A 23,347-nucleotide genomic window follows, 5' to 3' on the forward strand; every position below is an offset into this window, starting at 1 on the left:
TGAGGTGGAATCTTAGTGTGGTTTTAATTTGCATTTCCTTTATTGCTAGAGATGGTGAGCATTTTTTCATGTGTTTTCTGGCCATTTGAATTTCTTCTTTTGAGAAAGTTCTGTTTAGTTCACATGCCCATTTCTTTATTGGTTCATTAGTTTTGGGAGAATTTAGTTTTTTAAGTTCCCTATATATTCTGGTTATCAGTCCTTTGTCTGATGTATAATTGGCAAATACTTTGTCCCACTCTGTGGGTGTTCTCTTCAGTTTAGAGACCATTTCTTTTGATGAACAGAAGCTTTTTAGTTTTATGAGGTCCCATTTATCTATGCTATCTCTTAGTTGCTGTGCTGCTGGGGTTTCATTGAGAAAGTTCTTACCTATACCTACTAACTCCAAGTATTTCCTACTCTTTCTTGTATCAACTTAAGAGTTTGGGGTCTGATATTAAGATCCTTGATCCATTTTGAGTTAATCTTGGTATAGGGTGATATACATGGATCTAGTTTCAGTTTTTTGCAGACTGCTAACCAGTTTTCCCAGCAGTTTTTGTTGAAGAGGCTGCTATTTCTCCATCGTATATTTTTAGCTCCTTTGTCAAAGATAAGTTGCTTATAGTTGTGTGGCTTCATATCTGGATCCTCTATTCTGTTCCACTGGTCTTCATGTCTGTTTTTGTGCCAGTACCATGCTGTTTTTATTGTTATTGCTTTGTAATATAGTTTGAAGTCAGGTATTGTGATACCTCCTGCATTGTTCTTTTGACTGAGTATTGCCTTGGCTATTCGTGGCCTCTTGTGTTTCCATATAAATTTCACAGATTTTTCAATCTCTTTAATGAATGTCATTGGAATTTTGATGGGAATTGCATTAAACATGTAGATTACTTTGGGGAGTATCGACATTTTTACTATGTTGATTCTACCAATCCATGAGCATCGGAGATCTCTCCACTTTCTATAGTCTTCCTCAATCTCTTTCTTCAGAAGTGTATAGTTTTCCTTGTAGAGGTCTTTCACATCTTTTGTTAGGTTTACACCTAGGTATTTGATTTTTTTTGAGGCTATTGTAAATGGAATTCTTTTCATACATTCTTTTTCCGTTTGCTCATTGTTAGTGTATAGAAATGCTAATGATTTTTCTATGTTGATTTTATATCCTGCTACTTTGCTATAGCTATTGATGATGTCTAGAAGCTTCTGAGTAGAGTTTTTTGGGTCTTTAAGATATAGGATCATGTTGTCTGCAAATAGGGATATTTTGACAGTTTCTTTACCTATTTGTATTCCTTTTATTCCTTCTTCTTGCCTAATTGCTCTGGCTAGGAATTCCAGTGCTATGTTGAATAGGAGTGGAGATAGTGGGCATCCTTGTCTGGTTCCTGATTTTAGAGGGAACGGTTTTAATTTTTCTCCGTTAAGTATAATGCTGGCTGTAGGTTTGTCATATATAGCTTTTATAATGTTGAGGAACTTTCCTTCTATTCCTAGTTTTCTTAGAGCTTTTATCATGAAATGATGCTGGATCTTATCAAAGGCTTTTTCTGCATCTATTGAGATGATCAAGTGGTTTTTGTCTTTGCTTCTGTTAATGTGGTTTATTACATTTATTGATTTTCGTATGTTGAACCACCCCTGCATCCCTGGGATGAAGCCTACCTGGTCGTGGTGAATAATCTTTTTGATGTGTTGCTGAATTCGATTTGCCATTATTTTGTTGAGGATTTTTGCATCAATGTTCATTAAGGAGATTGGCCTATAGTTCTCCTTTTTGGAGGTGTCTTTGCCTGGTTTTGGGATAAGTGTAATACTGGCTTCATAAAATGTGTTTGGCAGTTTTCCTTCCCTTTCTATTTCATGGAACAGTTTAAGGAGGGTTGGTATCAGTTCTTCTTTAAAGGTCTGATAGAATTCAGCAGAGAATCCATCAGGTCCTGGACTTTTCTTTTTGGGGAGACTCTTGATTGCTGCTTCAATTTCATTTTGTGTTATAGGTCTATTCAGGTGATTAATTTCCTCTTGGTTCAGTTTTGGATGATCATATGTATCTAGAAATCTGTCCATTTATTTTAGATTTTCAAATTTATTTGAATATAGGTTCTCAAAGTAGTCTCTGATGATTTCCTGGACTTCCATGGTGTTTGTTGTTATCTCCCCTTTTGCATTCCTGATTCTACTAATTTGGGTTTTTTCTCTCCTCATTTTAGTCAGGTTTGCCAGGGTCTATCGATCTTGTTTATTTTTTCAAAGAACCAACTTTTTGTTTCATTAATTCTTTGTATGGTTTTTTTTGGTTTCTATTTCGTTGATTTCAGCTCTTATTTTTATTATTTCTCTCCTTCTATTTGTTTTGGGATTTGCTTGTTCTTGTTTTTCTAGGAGTTTGAGATGTACCATTAGGTCATTGATTTGGGATCTTTCAATCTTTTTAATATATGCACTCATGGCTATAAACTTTCCTCTCAAGACTGCCTTAGCTGTGTCCCATAGGTTCCGGTAGGTTGTGTTTTCATTTTCATTGACTTCTAGGAACTTTTTAATTTCCTCTTTTATTGCATCGATGATCCATTCTTCATTAAGTAATGAGTTATTTAGTTTCCAGCTGTTTGCATGTTTTTTGTCTTTACTTTTGTTGTTGAGTTCTACTTTTACTGCATTGTGGTCAGATAGTATGCATGGTATTATTTCTATTTTCTTATATTTGCTGAGGCTTGCTTTGTGCCCTAGGATATGATCTATTTTGGAGAAGGTTCCATGGGCTGCTGAGAAGAATGTATATTGTGTAGAGGTTGGATGAAATGTTCTGTAGACATCTACTAGGTCCACTTGATCTATTGCATATTTTAGATCTTGGATTTCTTTATTGAGTTTTTGTTTGGATGACCTATCTATTGATGATAATGGAGTGTTAAAGTCTCCCACAACCACTGTGTTGGCGTTTATATATGCTTTCAGGTCTTTTAGGGTATGTTTGATGAAATTGGGTGCGTTGACATTGGGTGCGTACAGATTGATGATTATTATTTCCTTTTGGTCTATTTCCCCTTTTATTAGTATGGAATGTCCTTCTTTGTCTCATTTGATCAATGTAGGTTTGAAGTCTACTTTGTCAGAGATAAGTATTGCTACTCCTGCTTGTTTTCGGGGGCCATTGGCTTGGTAAATCTTCTTCCAGCCTTTCATCCTAAGCATATGCTTATTTCTGTCGGTGAGATGAGTCTCCTGTAAGCAACAAATTGTTGGATCTTCTTTTTTAATCCATTTTGTCAAACGGTGTCTTTTGATGGGTGAATTAAGTCCATTAACATTAAGTGTTAGTACTGATAGGTATGTGGTGATTCCTGCCATTTAGTTATCTTAGTTGTTTGAAGGTTTGATTGTGTGTACCTAACTTGATGTTACTCTCTATTGTCTTGCTTTTTCTTATCCTGTGGTTTGGTGCTGCCTGCCTTTTCATGGTTAAGTTGGGTGTCACTTTCTGTGTGCAGGATCCCTTGCAGAATCTTTTGTAATGGTGGCTTTGTGGTCACGTATTGTTTTAGTTTCTGCTTATCATGGAAGACTTTTATTGCTCCATCTATTTTGAATGATAGCTTTGCTGGGTAGAGTATCCTGGGGTTGAAGTTATTTTCATTCAGTGCCCAGAAGATCTCACCCCACGCTCTTCTTGCTTTTAATGTTTCTGTTGAGAAGTCTGCTGTGATTTTGATGGGTTTACCTTTGTATGTTACTTGTTTTTTCTCTCTTGCAGCCTTCAATATTCTTTCCTTAGTTTCTGAACTTGTTGTTTTAATGATGATATGTCGTGGAGTAGTTCTATTTTGATCTGGTCTGTTTGGTGTCCTGGAGGCCTCTTGCATTTGTATGGGAATATCTTTCTCTAGATTTGGGAAATTTTCCGTTATTATTTTGTTGAATATATTACGCATTCCCTTCGCTTGCACCTCTTCTCCTTCTTTGATGCCCATGATTCTCAAGTTTGGTCTTTTGATGGAGTCAGTGAGTTCTTGCATTTTCTTTTCACAGGTCTTGAGTTGTTTAATTAATAGTTCTTTGGTTTTTCCTTTAATTACCATTTCATCTTCAAGTTCTGAGATTCTGTCTTCTGTTTGTTCTATTCTGCTGGATTGGCCTTCCGTTTTGTTTTGCAGTTCTGTTTCGTTCTTTTTTCTGAGGTTTTCCATATCCTGGCTGTTTTCTTCTTTATTGTTGTCTATTTTTGTCCTGAGTTCATTTATCCATTTATTCATTGTGTTCTCTCTTTCACTTTGGTGTTTATACAGTGCTTCTATGGTTTCCTTTATTTCTTCTTTTGCTTTTTCAAATTCTCTATTTTTATTGTCTTGGAATTTCTTGAGTGTCTCCTGTACATTTTGGTTGACCCTATCCAGTATCATCTCTATAAAATTCTCATTGAGTACTTGTAGTATGTCTTCTTTTAAATTATTCTTGTAGGCTTCATTGGGTCCTTTGGCATAGTTTATCTTCATTTTGTTGGAGTCTGGCTCTGAGTTTCTGTTCTCTTCATTCCCCTCTGGTTCCTGTACTAATTTTTTGCTGTGGGGAAACTGGTTTCCTTGTTTTTTCTGTCTTCCTGTCATTGTCCTTGGTGTTGTTACTGTCCCTGTACTGTGTGTAATTAAGTATTTTCTAGCTTGTAATAATAACAATGGTAATATTGAGAATGGAAGAGTGAGCTGAGATGGAAAGCAAGAAGTTAAAGAAAAGGGGAAAACAAATATACAGACAAGAGGGAGAAAGCAGAACAAGGTATCAGACAAGAGAGTTTCAAAGGTATAAACAGGGAGTGTTAGTGTACTAATTGACAGTAAGCTGAACAGACAATAGAGAGACAGAGAGAGGATTGAAAATCAAAGATAAAAAAATAAAAAATAAGTATATGAAAGTAATATCTATTTATAAAAATGAATTAAAATAAAATGGAAAATAGGAAATTAAAAAAAAAAAAACCAAAAAACTTCCAAGTTTATATGCAATGCAATTTCAGTCTTAATAATTTGGATGTCCGTCTCAATCTCTAGTCCTGGAGTTGGTGCCTCAGATGTTGTTCTGTAGTTGTCTCATCAAAGGGGATGCATAAAGTAGAACAAAACTACACTCACACACACAGAGAAGAAAGAAAAAAAAAGCTCCACCAAGTGTCCCCAGTTCAAATGCAATACAGTTTCAGTAAGTTTTTTGGCTTGCAGGTGTAATTCGGTTGTTCTCTCATCAAAGGTAGGGAGAAAAAGAAAAAAAAAGCATCTGGAGGCAGTTCTGAGAGTGGTATCTGCAGCTGTGGCTTGCCTGCCTGCTGCTCTCAGCCTGTAGCTGGCGGTGTTATTTATGCAGATCTCTGAGGTGAGCTAGCACTCACCTGGTCCCACAGGCTTTGTTTGCTCAGAGTTCTCCTGTGCGGGGGGCCTCTGCTACAGGCTTTCCCCTTTCCAAGCAGTGGGAAAGGTGACACTGCCCCACGTTGTCAGGCCTGTGTGTTTATTTACAGTTCACGTGGGAAGTGGGTCTTCCCTCCTCTCACAAGCGTCCCTGCTCCTGGTTGCTGGGCGCGCCCCGCTCCCGCCAGAGCCTCTCTGGCCCGCCCGGCTCGTTTATTTACAGTCCCGGGAAGGATTCCCTTCCCCCAATCTTCAGCGCTCAGGGCGCCCCACCCTCTTTCCAGCGTGTCTTAACTGTTCTTATTGCTTAGTACTCAGTTTCTCTTTTTTTCCCGGGTGGAGGTCAGTCTGTCCAGGGGGCTATGCTGCTCTGGCCCAGGCTTGTCTGTGGGGCTACCGCGGTACCGCGAAGCTCACCTGGTCCGCGTCTTTCCAAGCCGTATGGGTGCCGGCCACTGGCGGCCCCGGGGGCCTCCTCGGTTCTCCGTTTAACGTGAAGTGGAGATTCTCTGCGCCGGCTGGAGGTGTGGAGGGGTCAAAGTTATGCCTTTTCTCGGTGATTATGCCTGCAAAGTGTGTCTCCAGCGTCTCTCCAAGATTTCACTATAGGAGGCTCGCTTTCTGCTTCCTACCTCTAGCCGCCATCTTGGAATTCTCTCAACAATTCCCATTCTTGATCATTGGAAGGGGTGGTAAAAAGAACCCTTACTATTGTTGATAATGTATACATTGGTGCATTATTAAAGGGAAGATAATTTATCAATGTGTACTCAGGTTTTGAATGTTCATATTTATTGATTCAGCATTGGACCTGATACAATATCTGCAATTGCACAAAACATGTGCACATCTGAAGAAGAATTATTATAATAATTATGGTTCACATATGCAATGAATAGATATGTTGATAGGTGAAGTTACCAAAATAAAGTTACTTTTGCATTATTTTTCATTTCACTTTGCTCATTTTCTGAAGACTTTCTACCCTGTCCTACAAAGAGTTTTCAATAATGTTTATTTTACTTTTGATTAGGATGGTTCTGAGATTAAGATGCTGACACTTGAACCACAATGCCTGGATTAAATTGCCCGTCTGCCACTTCTTGGGTGATGTGGGTTATTATATTTTGTCTCGGCTTCTTCCTAAGGTAGGTAGTAACTGTCTCAGAGGTATGTTGGGAAAAATCAATGAGTTAATGTAATCTAAAATTTAGCATAGTGCCCAGTAAATAGTACAGACTACATATGTACTGATTCTTTTCTAAACTGTCATTTAAATTAGAATGTGTGCAATTTTCTCTATATTAGCTACTCTTTAAAGCATAATTTGGAAAAGTTTGAGGGGAGGCTGAGGTACAAGTATTTCAAGAACATGGTCTTTTAGTAATCTCATCTGATCTGTCCATACAGGGTGTTTCTTCTAATGTTTTCTTCCTTCTTGGTTAGCAGAAGACCTACGTGGTTCAAGATAAGTCCCTATTTTAGATTTTTTAATGTATTGTTTTGATATTAAAAATAATTATTTTATATTTTCACTAGTATTGGCAAAATATGCTGTAAATCCTATTTTGAAAAAGATAAAAAATAAAAAGTGCCTTTTGGGAAACAATCACCAGATTGAAGAGGTAGCCCACCAAGTGGGAGAAAATCTTTGCCAGCTATACATCTGATAAGGGATTAATAACCAGAACATACAGGGAACTCAAAAAACTAAACTCCCAATGTACCAATGACCCATTCAAGAAATGGGCAAAAGAACTAAACAGAGCTTTTTTTTTTTTTTCATTTTTCTTTTATTATTCATATGTGCATACAAGGCTTGGTTCATTTCTCCCCCCTGCCCCCACCCCCTCCCTTACCACCCAGTCCACCTCTCCCTCTCCCCCCCACCCCCTCAATACCCTGCAGAAACTATTTTGCCCTTATCTCTAATTTTGTTGTAGAGAGAGTATAAGCAATAATAGGAAGGAACAAGGGTTTTTGCTGGTTGAGATAAGGATAGCTATACAGGGAGCTGACTCACATTAATTTCTTGTGCGTGGGTGTTACCTTCTAGGTTAATTCTTTTTGATCTAACCTTTTCTCTAGTACCTGTTCCCCTTTTCCTATTGGCCTCAGTTGCTTTAAGGTATCTGCTTTAGTTTCTCTGCGTTAAGGGCAACAAATGCTAGCTAGTTTTTTAGGCATCTTACCTATCCTCACCCCTCCCTTGTGTGCTCTCGCTTTTATCATGTGCTCATAGTCCAATCCCCTTGTTGTTAAACAGAGCTTTTGAAACAAAGAAGTACAAATGGCCAAAAGGCACATGAAGAACTACCAACACATCTCTGGTCACAAATGAAATGCAAATCAAAATCATGTTAAGATTCTACCTCTTCAAGTTAGAATGGCTATCGTCAAGCACATGAACAACAAATGTTGCTGAGCATGTGGAAGAAGGAACCCTCATGTACTGTTAGTGGGAACGTAAATTGGTACAATCACCATGGAAAACAATATAGAGGCTCCTCAATAAACTAAAAACAGAACTGCCATATTATTCAGCAGTTCCTGAAGAATGTAAGTCAGGTTACAGTAAGGACACCCGCACTCCCATGTTTACTGCAGCATTATTCACAATAGCCAAGCTATGCAAACAATTAAGAGGCTCCCCCAACTGATGGAATGGATTGAGAAAATGTGGTATTTACATACAATGAAATTTTATTCAGCCATAAAAAACAGAATCTTGTTTGCAAGTAAATGGATGAAATTGGAGAACATCATCTTAAGTGAAATTAGGTTCAGAAAGACAAAGGTCACATGTTTTCTCTCATAGGTGGAAGACAGATCCAATATGACTACAAGAATTATAATATGTACTTATAAATACATACAAAACATGTTTCAAAAGTGAACTTGTTACAGGAGTCTAAGGGAGGAGGAAAAGAAGGATAAAAGGATAGAGTGTAATTAACAATGAAATACATCATATCTATGTAGGAACAAGACATAAAGAAACAACTGAAAATGGTGGAACAACACAGCATAAGGGGGAAAGAGAGAGGAAGAGGGTTAGACCGACTTTAGCACAATGTATTTACAGATGAAATACCAAGGCAAACATCCCACTGAACAACAAGCAGACACATAAACAATGAAGGACATGAACATAAAACAGGTTAAGCAAAGGGAAGGGTACTAGTGGAAAGGGGAGAGTAAATAAAGAAAGTAAAGAGGATGAATATGGTTGATGTACTTAACAAAAATGTCTTTTTTAAAAAATGAAGGACAGGAAGGTAAAACAGGTCCTGTCTGGGGATGGGGACCAGTGGGAGGGGGAGGGCATAAGGAAAAGGTGAAGAAGGGCAAATATGATGGATTTTTTTTACTTGTTTTGTTTTTTGGCAGCACTGGGATTTGAACTCAAAGTCTCATGCTTATAAGGCCTCATGCTTACCGCTTGAGCCACTCAACCATCCCTTCTTTGTGATGGGTGTCTTTAATATAGGGTCTTAGGAAATACATGCCCACAGATAGTTTCAAACTGTGATCCTCCTGATCTCTGCCTCCTGAGTAGCTAGGATTACAGGTGTGAGCCACTGGCACCCAGCAAGTATTTTGTATTCATGTATGAAAATAGAACAATGAAACCTGTTGAATTGTTCTGAGAAGGAAGGGAGGGGAGAAAGAAGAAAGATGGAGGGGTGAATCTAATTAAGATACATTGCAAGCACTTACGTAAATGTCACAATGCACCTGTCATAGAAGTATAATATGATAATACTAAAAGAATATTTTAAAAGTGCCCTTTGATACCACATGCAGCCTATCCATTTCTAGATGAAACCACCACTACTAAAATGCTGGTGGTCCAAGTACCACTCTTGAAGAATAAAAATACCTACTCAGAAATGCTCATTTAAAACAATGACAATAAAGCCAAATCAGAGTGGGACTAAATTTCAGTGAAAACATTGCTGGCAGAGCAACTACTTGTGTATCTGAAGATGGAAAATTCTCCACAGAACATCAGACATCTATGATGGGTCCAAAGTGCTGGACGGCCAGAGAGAAGTTGGAAAGAAATTTGGACCTCAGCCAAGGTAAAGTATTTGGAATATACTTTATATCTAAAAGAGAAAGCTGCCATGAGTAATGCAAATTGTTAGATGATAATTGTGAAAAATGCAGAGAAGATGCTTCAATAAGACTATATATATTGATGGTGAACAGAGACAAAGGAGGAGGAAGCCCTAGCCCAAGGCAGCAGCACAAGCCAGAGCATGGTATCAGCAACGCATTTGATGCCAAGTAGGACCTCTTACAAACCAGGTATATATCTAAATGTAGTTACATTTGAATGTGGAGAACAACTTCACTATAAATTTTAAAAATCATTTTGAATGAAATATCTAGGAAAACACCTCTCATCATGGTAATTTCTAACTATAATGCAATTGGTGGCATGCAAGAAAAAAAACTTTATGGATGACAAAATGTAGGTGGTCTCCTGTATCTAGTAGTAATTTCAGAATAAATATTTTAGTCTCATCTTTCAAAAATAATAGATAACACTCGTACCTATTTGAAATATTAGGCTGATCTATATTACTAGCACATTTCTATCAGTATAGATTACAAAATTATTGAATTTATTTTTATGTAAATTAAACTGGGGCAATTCTAATGTATCTTTAAAAAGTTTAAAAACTCCTTCTTTTGTTAAGACACTTTAATAAAGTGGGCCTCATTCAAATAATAGAAATTCAAATAAACTATGACAGTTTACATTTTAGGACACAAAACTAAGAAAAAAAGAGAATGAAAACTCCCACAAAGTGTTTATTCTTCCTGGAAGAGATTTAATGAGTTGAAATTTCCTTAAAATAAAAGCATGAAAAAGTAAAATAGTGTATGTAAAATTACTTGTATAGCATAAAACAAAGCATAAGTGTGGTTTTTAATCAATACTACTACTAACCCAGTAAACATAGGTTACTTCTTCATAAGCTAATTAGTAGCTTGCTACTAATTATGTATATAGAGTATCATTCCTTCTAGATGCTTCTACCTTAAGTGTCTATGACTTTAAAACACATGGAAACATAATACTCAATCATTTCTAAAATATTAAGTTTAAATGAACTAAAACAATTGAAAATTTTGACTTGGAGATATTTTTTCAAAATAAGTTACTTTAATAAATATATACCAAATGGCCAACATGTGTATCTATGTTTAATATGTTGTATTAATATCTTTCTTCTCATCTGAATGTGTGCATTAACTGTCTTTATTAAATACCATACATAACAGCAGAAAGTAACTTAGGTTTCACAGACATTTTAGCCCTCTAAGTAATTGTTTTAGAAACACCAGTGATGTAACATTTTTATCAGAGTATCAAAGATGTATGTTTTAAGACCTGAAAAATGAAAATGAGTATCCTAAAAACTCACTCAAATAATAGAAATTCAAATAAACTATGACACTTTCCATTAATTGACACAAAGTTAAGAAAAAAAGAGAGAAAACTCCTAAAAAATAAGCACTTAAAAATGAATTTGACATTGGGCCAGGTGTAGGTGGCTCACACTTACCATCCTAGCTACTCTGGAGGCAGAGATAAGGAGGGTTGAGGTGCAAGGCCAGCGATGCAACAAAAACAAATCCATATCTGAATAATACCCAACACACACACACACACACACACAAAATAAAAAGGACTGGCAGATTATCTCAAGTGGTAGAGCCTCTGTGTCCTGAGCGCTTATTGGTTCAATCGAGTACAGAGAGACAGTACTCAGGAGACTCTTATTTCAGAGAACAGGGATTTTATTCAAACAAATTCACATGGCAGTTTCCTATGGATCCTAATGCCTGTCCCCTAATGCCTGTCTCTGCTACCCTAGCCAGCCAGGAGTTACTCAGACCTTCCCCTAAGTCTCGCTCACTGTGGGATGTCTTCTCAGCCAATGAGGGGGTTATATCTATGCCCCAGGGGATCCTCACAGCCGCCTTCAGTGCAGGTTCAGTTCACAGTTCACTGGTGACACCCAGTGGTCATCAGGAGAAGGGGCATGCTCACAAGTGGCGGCTGCCTCCATGTCAGGGCCTCAGGACGGACTCTGATGGTGTGGTCTCTGGTGGGTGAGGAGGCGAGTGAGGTTTTGGGTTCTGGCCTGAGTTTATATACCCGGAGGTGACCTCACCACTGCTGTTATCAGCACTGTCACCTTAGGGTTAGCTTGTTTGCATATCACCCACCACCTTAGCTTTGGCTTATTAGCATATCAGCCTGTCATACTCCGGCTGGTTTCTAAGTCCTAACACACACTAGCTAATATTTCTTATTTCAACAATTTTTCATACTTTAACACAATACAATCCTTCAATACAACAACAATCTTATATGTGTTCACCACAGTCCACCCCCCAAGTCCCTGAGGTCCTAGTCTTCAGTGTAGGGCCTCAGGGATGAGTTCCATGGTAAACTGGAAGAGTTAATTAGCATCATGAATGGGAACAATTCCCCTTTTGTGTCCATGTGCAAGCTGCAATAAAAAGCTTTTTCCCAACCAAAGGGATGCCAATGTCCCGTATAGCATGCTGCATAGCGTCCATTAGTCCAGTAGTGACACGTGCCCAGTCTGTTGTACATGGGGAAATGGACAAGTGTCACCACTGGGCAGAAGCGGGAAACAATGAAGAAGGTGAGAAATCCTGTTGTTGGTGGATGTAGGTGAATCTCCTCTGCAGGCCATTCTTGTCAGTATGTCTATGCAGTCCATTGTGTTGATGGGGAAATGGTGTAAATGCTACCCCCCAGTCTGCAAGCTGGTGCTATGTCTTTTGCCAAATTGGACCAATGTCCAGGTTTCCACTGTAGAATTATGTCATCCTCAAAGTCCATGGCCTTCAGTTGACTGTTAATGATTCTTGTGCTGGTGCCTGCTCCTACATCTGATTGGGGTTGTGGGGGTCCAGCACTGAATCTGAAGATTGCCTCGTGTCCGTCAATGAAGGTTCCAAGTGCTGAGTAGCATAGGGTACCCTCATTGGAAATGATGATACACATTGAAGGTGAGTTAAAGGTGGGTCCTAGTTCCACTGGATCAATGGGCTGTCCATCTGGATCATATAGGATGGGTGGTCGGAGAGGGCTACTTCTGGTTCTTGAGACGTTGAAGGTGTTAGTTGTCCAGAAGGAGTTGATGGTGTCTCTTGTGATTATTTGCTGTGTATCTACAGGGGTGTGGGACATGGGCCTGACTATTTGTGTTTGTTTTGGTGTGTGTGGGATTACATAAGTAGTGAATGGAATATACTGTAAGCATGATTGTAAAAAGTGTGATGGGCCTGTATGTCTTGCGGTATATAAGCCTGCCAAATATCCCCATGTTAGTCCTACTAGATAGAAGAAGAATAGAGTGAGGAAGAGATTGTTCAGCATTATTTACCAAAGCTTATAAAATCTGTATCTATCAATAGTAAAAGGTCTTAGGAATAAGAATAGGGGGAGTGTGTATGTGATAGAAAGTGTTATGCCTAAGACTGTAAGAGTTATTTCAGGTTTAAGCATTGAGTGTGTTGTTTACTGGGAGCCTATGCTGTTGTCCTACTGGATGTTCAGTCCTGCAATATGAACAAAAAACCCATCCTATATTTCTTTTGTAAAGGGTTTTTAACTCTATGGTTTTGTTTTTCCTATATGTGTCAAAGTATTCTTTCCAATTAAGGAATGCAAGGTATTGTTTAAGTGCATGTATCAAGATTGGTTTAAAAATTGCATGGATGGTAATGTCCTCCAATGACAGTTGGATGACTATGGGGTTATCCGTGGTTGGCTCGACAGAGTAATATTTGGATTCTATTAATCACAAGAGTGTTTCATGTTGCTTATGGAGCATATAGCTCCAAACTGAAGGATATGTGCACACTCGTGAGAGGTATGTAAGGAGGGTGCCTACTGTTTGGTAGTGGTGCTTGTGCCCATAAGTGTTGTGAGGGTTTAGATCATGTTTTAAGATGTGTTTTAGGAATTCTCTGTATGTATCTTGCCTTTGCCCTCCATTATAGATTGCAAATCTAGCCTTACAAAATCTACAATCATCAATAATATATAATCTTAACATCTTATTAATAATCCAATAAGCATCTGTATGCATTGCTTATGTGTGGTAGAGATGGTTCCAAGTTATTTCTTTCTTTTTTTTTTTTGTAAGTGTAAAATCTATGATTTTTAATAAAGTTTTAGATTGTGCAACCATCAACAACTTCTAGTTTCAAAACATTTTTGTCACCCCAAAAAGTTTCCTCATGCCCATTTGTTGTTAGTGTCTTCTGGCCCCCAGCCTTGAACTGTCGTGGACTGCTTTCTGTCTCTATAAATTTGCCTTTTCTGGTTGTTTCATGTGAAAGGGGTCGCATCATAGGTGGTCTTTGTGCTTGGCTTCTTTCACTTACTCAGCATTTTGAGGCTCACCCATGTGGTTGCATTGTATCAGTAGTTCATTGTCCTTGATTGCCGGGCAGGATTCCATTCACACTTGGATTTTTTCCAGCAACTGATACCGTGAACATTCGTATGCATGTCTTTGTGTGGACACATTTCCAGTTCCCTTGAGTACAGTCTTGGAGTAGAGTTTACTGGGTCATATGCTGAGTTTATGTTTAGCCATTTCACACTCCAGCACTGTGTGAGGGGTTCCCTTTCCTCCATACCCTTGCTGCATTGGTTACAGTCTGTCTTTATTGCAGTCTTCTAGGGGATATGCAGTGGAATCACTGTGGTTTAGTTAAAACACAAAGTAGATTGATTAGTGGTTGCCAGGGCTGGGGGAAGGACAGAATACAGGATGGGGGATGACTGCATAGTTGATGTGGATTGTTCAGGAAAATGTTTTGGAGTTAGTTGTGCTAATCACTGTACAACACTGTGGACAGAGCAGAAACCAGTGACTTGTACAACTTAAATGGGTGGATTTTATACTACGTGAGTTATATCTCAATAAAGGTGTTATTTTTAAACAGCCCCAATATCATAAAATTAATTAATTAAAAATTGGTCAGGTGTTGGTAGGAATACTTGCCTAGTATGCGTGAAGCCTTGGGTTCAATCCCCCAAGCATCATAATAATAAATATATAGTTAAATCAATAAAATAGGATTGGGTGAATGATTTGAAATGTAGACATTTCTTATATAATGAAGATATATAAGTGACTAATAAGTCCTTAGTTATTAAACCAAGTTATTTCTTTAAAATAATTTCCTCCAAGGGTTTAGGGGCTCCATTTCCTTCTATTATTCATATAGTTGTAATCAAGGGTGTGGAAGCTGTGCATTGTTGTGGGCAATTAGTTTCCCAAATTGCCGAATCAGCACTTTTCTTTTGAGAATGCCTGCAATAGAGGGAAAGTAGTTTTATTGCTATAATCAATATAAGTATGAGCACTGCATAGTGCCATAAATCTCTTAACCACCTAACGGGGTTCCAAGAGGTGATACAAGCAATGCCAAATTTCACCAGTCTTATTAACACATCTCCTGCTGAGCAGTGAGAGGGTGTATATCTATGGTGGATGAATGCCATTGTGTCTGTCTCAGCCAAGTACACTGCCTTCTTTATTTCTACCGATTGTCCATGTGCTTAAATTCCTTATGGACTGCATCATTCATGCTTGCAAATTGTTTTGCATTTTATGTATGAAGTCCTTCATAATATCTAATTGTTTTTTGGCTTCCTTTACCACTGCTTCTTCTCTTGCTAAAACATCTGGAACTGCTGCTTGCGAAAATCAGAAGTAATGTTGTGTGGATACTACTCTCTCATCCCAAACCTGTCTCGAATAAGTAGTACTATTGAAAATTGGATTTGGCTGATGTCTAAAGATGACGTTGATTCTGTATGCATTCTCTAGGATAATGCATCCTTCTGGTCTTTCTTGTGTTCTGTCAATGAAGGTATCATGGGTTTTGTCCTGAGCCTCATTATCATTCATTGACATATTTCTGTACCAATACTGTATGGTGTGATTATCACCTGAGCATACTAAAAACATATTGTTCCCTAGGGAAGTGGCTGTATCTCTAAGGGGTATTATTACTAAGTCTAACTCATGTATAGTATGCAACATGGATCCTGGTGTAATATATATGTTTTGTGTGATAGGTATTGCGCTGTCTCTTGGATAAAAGTATATAGTATTAATTGATTTATCACCCGCTACTAAAAGTGTGGATCGTGGTATTACAAATTTATCTCCTAACTTTCTTGGGACTGTCGTTGTGTAGTGGGCTGAGACTGCATTGTCTAAGAAAATTTGTAGGAGATGTAGTTTACAATATCCATCTACACAACTTAAATGATATCTGTCATCTAATATAGTTTTAAAATGCATTGTTTCCCTTCCTTGACCTGTTTGGAATAATATCCTAATTTCACCCATCCTGGCATCTAAGGATTGTTGGGCCTTAAGGCATTCTATTTCATGTTCCTGCAGGATAATTGTTCTTTAAGCCACTGAAATCTTCCTACTGCCAACTTGTCAGATTGAAGCTGAGCATTCTTGATGGACTCTATTTCTAGTTGTAAGTGATGTATTATTTGTGTTAATTGACTCAGACCTCTTGATGAGGCCTTTGTTGCCTCAGCCTGGTGTTTTGTACCCTGTTTTAGGTCATCCAGGGCTATGAAAAGTGGTGCTGTTAAGGTTGCATTACCGCAGTTGCTACCACAGCTGTGATGACACCTGCCATAAAGAACTGTAAGGGCTTCCTTTTCGGTAGACTTGGGCCATATGAAAAGGTAGGTAGCTTTAACCCTTTACATTTCATTTCCTTAGGCACCATATTATTGAGATTTAGTGTAAGTGTAAGCTCTCTTATCCTGGAGTTAGGCAATATTCTTAAAGAGGTGTAAGTCAATGGTAAAATCATCGGGAGTTCTCTCCAGATGTGTCTGTGTGTATCAGAAGTATTTTCTGATATCCATGGTGTGAAGAGAACCTCTGGTTTATAATGTATGGAGTAAAATTTAAGTGTCTCATTCCAGCTTCCTCTATACAATATACATGGTGTGTCTGAGAAATCTTTTATCCAACATTTTTTAAATGAAGCTTCTAAATGGGGAGAGTTTTTTTTTTTTTGTCTTTTCTTTTTTGGTGCTGGGATCGAACCCAGGGCCTCACGCATACTAGGCAAGCACTGTACCACTGAGCTACATCCCAGCCCTGAAGCTTCTAAATGGTATATTGTGTCCCAATCATACCCAGGCATAGAAACTGGTATTCCTTCTGTTGGCATTGCACTGGATGTATCATTTCTCCATCTAAGTTTGTGGGCTACAAAGTCTACTGTACGCCATCTTGCTTTCCATGGTAATAGGAAGGAGAATGCTTACAGAACACCATAATGGTGTATTTTAGCTAGTTCCTGCATGTGCATCCCTGCATTGGACCACCACCATAATGTATGGTCGTTGGCTTGTGCTGTTTTATATATGGATTTAACATGAATGAGAGGTCTTGCACAAGCAGATTTCTTAACTTGGTTAGAGGTTATCAAGCCATCTAAGATGTAATTAGGTGCCACATAACTACTGATCTCATAGTGTGTAATGTTTGTCCAATATGTCAAAGCCCTAATTGGCCCTGGTAGCCATTTATAATTTAACTTTTGAGCATTAACCATAATAGTTTTAGCAGCTGGTGTTACTAAGTCTAGTGGGATAGGTTGTTCAGCTATGTTAGACTGGTATGGTAGGGCTTGTCTAGGTATATATTGAGCTTCATGTATATATATTGGAATATCACAATCTAAATTGCTTGGGATTGTGCCTATTCTATGTATCTTTGAGAACTGAGTCTTATTCATTAAGGCATACACTGTTAAATTCATTTTTCCTGCAAAGCAAGAGAACACCATTCTGGGTGCAGTACCAGTGTCTGCAAGTTGCCCTGTATGGTTAAAGAAGGCAACGTGGAAAGTCTTATTCTGAAAAATTGAAACTGACCACACTTTTAGTAATACTATCATCTTCTGTTCTGTTATAAAACTTATAGGATGTTTTGATGCCAAAGTCTATTTCAGCTAATGGAGAATATAGGTTTGGATATGCTGATGCCAGAGATATTGTAAGTTTTTTTTACATTTGCATCAGAATCAGTGGTAGAATTCAATTTTATCTGGTGGAGTGCAGTATCATTAAAAAGGTCTTGGTATGAAAAATTTTGTGCACACAGGAATGACATTATGGCTACTCCTGTGGTGTCATTACCCAATTTGGGATGAGCACTCCGTAGAGGTGCATTATATTTGGGTACCTCTTCTGGCCTTGGTAAATCCATAGTAGTGTTTACCAATGTAAGAAATCCCAAGACACAATGCTAGTGATCTTGTAATGCCAATTCCTTTTTAGTGTAATCTTTAATTCCTTCCTGCTGGTGTAGTCTGTCTCCATAATTGGTTGGTATTTGAGCTGCAAAAGAAGGGTCTGTTGGTGGAAATGGTTGTGGCAGTAATTCAGTCAAAATAATCGGGAATCTCCAATGGTGTACACCCAATGGGAGTATGTCCATCCATGCTGGAATATGTGGGAAGGACAGATTAGTCACCTTGGGTGTGCTAACATAAGAACTGCCATGGTAATAGTGTAAGGCTCCATAATTTGGGAAATTGGCAACACACACTACTATCCTGGTATCATTTTCCTGCATGAACCATGGGATACTCTTATTCATAGCTGCTTCTGGGCATATGTCCCCATGTGGCTCATTGGGATAATCTAGATATGAAGTGTTCCTGCCTTCTGGGGGAGAAAAATTTGGTATAGGTTTTCTAAGTATATCCTGTAGTAATGCTGTGGGAGTACTTGGGGGTACTTAAAGTATCACTCCTTTCCTCCTCTCCATCATCCTATCCTCACTATCCTCATACTCATAATCCTCACCCTGTTCATTCTCAGTTCCAAATTCTTGTTTGATCAAAGGGGAAAAGAAGATTTGAGAGAATGATATCTGTATAGCATCATCACAAGTGTAGACAGGTTCCTCCTCTAGGGTAATCTTGGTGTAAGAACTGGGTCCCTTGGTGGCATTGAACATATGATAAGTTGGAGATTTCCACATCATGGTGTTAAGTTTAATGTCTGCTACATATGTAGCATAAATGGCTGATTCAGTAGTGGCATTCCTCCATAAAACACTTTCAACACATGCTGCAGGACTTGATTTAACATGACTGGCTGACAGAAATAGCTTCTGCCCATAAGGTGGAAATGGAACAAATCCCTAGTTTCAAAGTAGTCATTGCAGTAAGATGGAGCCACCCACTTTCCTCTAGCATAGCAATGTTATACAGAGCCCAATAGGAAGGCCTACTTTAAAAATGGCTGTATGTCTAAGTATTTCCATGGGACCAAGAAAATTGATGAATTAAGTGTAGGGATAGGGTTGTGTGTAGGTAGGTTTTCATTATGAAAGTACTTAGTGGGTTTAATGGTGGTGGTAGCATCACTGGAGCCAGTGATCCAGGATACACAAAGTGTGATTAGTAAATTTCTTGCACATGAGGTTAGTACTATTGGTAGTACCACTATTGGCATTGCCCTGGCATCCCCTTTCATGGCAGAGGGTATAATGGCCAACTACTGTAATTCCTACCCAAACTAGAGTAATTATAGTAGTGAGTAAAATAATGAAGTGGTAAGTAGTATGTATGTAATTCAGGCAGTGCAATGCTAAAGATGGGATTGTGAAGCCAGTTTGTCTATTTTAGTGATTTTGAGGCCACCCTTTTTCCCTGTAGTCCACACAGTGTTGGGTGCTCCTGAGCACACAATCTCCTGTGGAGAGGAATTATTATTATGATCTTTTAAAGTAACTTTGTGTGGTAGGAGTACTTTGTTACCCTGAGTTATCACCCCGGATTAAAAAATGGTCTGGGGAAGGCACTTTCAAAGGGTGAGGGTCTGCCAAGGCTTAATGTAGAGTTGAGCTCATAACAAGCTACCTCTAAAGCTCTACTCAGTGGCAGGTCCTTCAAATACTGTAGTTTCAGTTTCAATAATCCATTATGTCTTTCTATGTTACCTGATGCCTGTGGGTTGTATGCTAGGCGATAATTCCACATAACATCCATCTCCTGGGCCCATTTCTTGACTGTTTGACTAGTAAAATGTGTGCCTTGATCTGACTCAAGAATGGCCGGTGGCCCACCAACACCATAGTGTGCATATGGTGGCCATAGCTTCAGGTCTCTTATGTGCTTTTGCCAGCATTACACCAGAATGTACATCTACCACTGTGCATGCATAATCTTCCTTATGTGTTTGTAATGGTCCTATGAAATCTATCTGTATTCTAGCATTAAAGCAATTAGGTTTATACAATTCTGGTGGGGCTCTGTATCTAAATCTTTGGACTGTCATTGGGCAATCTGGGCAGTTTTGTTTACATTTTGTCCAAGACAGATCAATATTCCTTAATTGTCCCCAAGTAAACAATGCATGTATGCCACAATGGCCTAATGCCTTATGAAAGTCTCTTAGTTCTTGTATTGGGGGAGTACATATCTTGAGTTTTTGTGGTTTAATTGTTCATTTTGCTCATTCTTATAATTCCCAAATGTATTTGTTTTAGTCCATTCAGGCTTATCTTCTATTACCCTACTCCCAGGTCCTCTTTTGAAAGTCATTTTTAGTCCTTCTTGTTTATGCACATGCCATGAATCTGCCCAGGTCCTCTTTTGAGAGTCATTTTTAGTCCTTCTTGTTTATCCACATGCCATGGATCTGCCTGGTTATCTTTCCTATACAAGGTCGCAGAATGGTCTGTGAACATTTTCACTTGCCAAGGTGTATTTCTGGTAATCATTAGAGCTGCTAACTTATCTGCCTTTTCGTTATGCTGAGATGTTGGATCGCCTCTCCCTGTGTGTGCATCCACATGTGTCACGTAGATGCTAATAGACTGGGAGAGTTCATCCATTTTTATCCAATCTTCCTTAGACCATATGTCCTTGCCATTTATCTGCCAGTTGGTAGGTTTCCATTTCCCTGACCATACTGTAATGCCATTGCACACACAGCACGAGTCTGAATATATCCTTTTTGAAATTGTTCAATTGCTAATCTGGCTGCATGGACCTCTGCATGTTGCGCTGATCTACCCGTGCCTTGGTTTGTGAGGATTTGCCCATCCGTGGGTCTCCAGGCTGCATATTTCCAATGCAGCTTGCCACCCCGCAACATGGATGCTCCATCAGTGAACCAGGCATTTGTGAGTTGTCCCATCTCTCTGTCCCCCAATGGCCAATATTCTTGGCCTGGGTGATTTTTGGCATGGTTATGGGGCATGGTACCATCGGGGCTGAGGCAATCTCCTCCACCCAGAGTGGAGTCTTCCCCTTTGCCATGATCTTATGATTATTGAGGAACTCAGAGAGGAACAACTTCCATTGCAACACCTTGGGTTCAGAAGGGGTTCTGGCTAGGGCTTCCCCTTTTATGTTGATCCAATCCAATATTGGCACTGGGCTACGGATTACTAGGCATTGATCTGTCAAGACCAGGCACACTGTTTTCACTGCCTCCATGAGTGTCCAAGTGAGCCTCTCAAAAATTGTATATTTGGATTCCACATATGGGAATCTTTTACAATAAAATGATATGGGTACTGTGCATGCACCTCGTTTACACATTACACTACCGTTTCCATATCCTGCTTGATAGGAAATATCCAGAATCACGGTGTCAGTGTGGGCAATGGTATATAACTGACTATGAATAGTTATCAACTCTTTATTGCTTTAAAGGCATGTTCTTGTTGTGGGCCCCATTCAAAATCAGAGTCCTTCTTAACAACCTGATACAAGGGTTGTAATAGGATCTGTAAATATGGGATATGATTTCTCCAATATTCACACAATCCAATAGTTTGTTGCACTTCCATTTTATTAGTTGGTGCTTGTAAATTGGCAATTTTATCTAGGACTGGGTTGGGGACCTTTGGTCCTGTCACCATCCATATCACTCCTAAGAACTTAACAGAATCTTGGGGGTTTTGTATTTTATTTGGGTTTATCATCCATCCATCTTTCTTTATTATCTCCACTGTTTTCTCTAGTAATTTTGATATCTTTTCTTTGCTCTTTCCAGATATAATTATATCATCTACATATGACTAAGCATTCATCTGGGATTTTTAATTTGTCTAGTGACCACTGTAGTGTCACATGTGCTATAAGGCGGCTGTTCTTATATCCCTGTGGTAATCTTTTAAATTGATATTGTTTGTTATTCCAGGTAAAGGTGGTCATCTGTCTAGATTTAGGGTGCAATGGCAAGGCAAAGAACATATCAGATAAGTTCACTGATGCAAACCATGTGTATGCTCCTTTTTGTATTCTATAAAATAAGTCTTGTACATCTGGTAAATTACCAGGCATTGCAGGTGAAAGCTCATTAATTTTTCTAAAGTCCACAGTGAATCTATAGGTGCCATTTGGTTTCTTAACTGGCCAGACTGGACTGTTAAAATTAAAGGACTGTGTCCTTTCAATGACTCCTTCATCTATCAGGGTTACTTATGCATGCTGTCACTCATCATGTCCTCCCTTCAATGGATATTGTTTAGTAAAGGAAGGCTGTATTTCTGGCAGTAGTATTAGTTCTATTTTTACCTCTCCAGATTTACTTGTAACATTTTATTTTTCTTTAAAGGTAGCCATGTACCAAATATTTGTGGAATAATATCCATTCCTAGAAAGTCTGTTGGTGCAGACATAAAAGCTGCATTTATTTCTATAGGCTCTCTATCATACACTAATATTCTTATTGGACATCTATAAGCAATATTTACAGCATTTACTCCCTGTATCTGTATAAGATCCTGTTGTTTGGGGCAAGGCACTGATGTAATAATTGTGACTTCACTTCCTGTATCAATTAAAAATGTTAGGAAGTAGGTCTGTCCATTGACAAGCACTGGTAGTTGTATGTAGGGTCTGACATCTGTTGTCTCTGTACTGGTCAGCCCCATGACCTTTGTCTCCATGAGCGTGTTTCTGGCCTTGGGCCTCTGCTCATGTTTGGGTCTCCAAAAGGTCTGATATTCCTCATCACTTGTCCCCATCTGTTCCATCCTGGCCTTCTTTGTTGTATTTGGTCCCCTGCAGGGACTTTCCCCATTTTTTGGAAATGGGGGTCTATATGTACCTTGTGGTTGGGGTCTGGTTGGGTAATTCTGTCTCTGTCTACAGTGACATTCCCTTCCAGGCCTACCACACCTGAAGCACATTGGTACTTCAGTTATAAAGGTGGTAAGCTGCTTTGGTGGCCATTTAGCTTCTCTTTTCTACTGGGAAGGAGAGTACCTTGCATTTATCTAAGTTTCTCACTTTCTGAATAAAGTCGGTGATGTCCGGTAAAGTTTCTGCCTGTGCTAAGGCTGTTGTTAAGGTCATTTTAAAATATGCTGGAGCTCCATTTATAATTATCTTTTTCATGTCTCTCAAGACGGGTGCCCCCAGTGGTGTCTTAGTTTCAGGGTGGTAAACTTTATATAAAATCCCTACCTTCCTTACCAGTTTTATGGCCTTATCTAAATTCCTCCACTGAACTGCCTCTGCCTCTACCGAGGACATATCCATGTCTGGTACAGTATTCGTCCACGCCTCTGTTATCCAGGCAAACAAGGTCCTGGTGGCCTCTGGGCATGCTTTCAGAGCCATCAGTAGTCCCTCGTGTAGGTGGGGGTTTTCCTATCATATCTGCCAGCTGTCTCATTTCAGCAGCTGATAGTTCTACAGTATCAGCTCCATTAGACCATATTCTTTCTAGGTAGCTTACATCTTTCTCTCCTCTCTGGGCAAATTCTGTTCTATATTGCTGCAACTCAGTTCTTGTCAGAAATCTCTTTTCTATTATGGTGGTCTCCTCTCCTGACTCCTCATGCCCTTTTACAGGGGTGTAAGTC

The sequence above is a fragment of the Castor canadensis genome, chromosome 3, assembly GCF_047511655.1.
Source record: "Castor canadensis chromosome 3, mCasCan1.hap1v2, whole genome shotgun sequence".
Taxonomy (NCBI): Eukaryota; Metazoa; Chordata; class Mammalia; order Rodentia; family Castoridae; genus Castor; species Castor canadensis.